We start from the raw sequence: 297 nt of genomic DNA, 5'->3' as shown, positions 1-297 counted from the left end.
CTCAGATGGTATAATTATGAGTTTGAGCTCCCTGGGCTGCTGCTTTGCTTTGTAATTCCAGCTGATCCAGGACTGCTGCCCATATATGCAGCTGGGATATATTTGAGTGTTCTTAGCACATAATTCACCAGCATTTTCAGTGATCCTGCCTTTGGATTGCAGATTGGTTTTAAGTGGGTGTGAGATAAAATACTAGGGGTAAGAATTTGTGGTCTCACTACAGAGTGACAGTGTCTTTTGAGGCATGATTGTGCAGGGTTGAAGTGACTTAACTTGAAAAAGAGATGCAGGGAAAGA

This window comes from Chaetura pelagica, unplaced genomic scaffold (genome assembly GCF_000747805.2).
Source record: "Chaetura pelagica isolate M959 unplaced genomic scaffold, ChaPel_1.0 scaffold83, whole genome shotgun sequence".
Classification (NCBI taxonomy): domain Eukaryota; kingdom Metazoa; phylum Chordata; class Aves; order Apodiformes; family Apodidae; genus Chaetura; species Chaetura pelagica.
Note: the sequence above shows the minus strand (reverse complement) of the source record.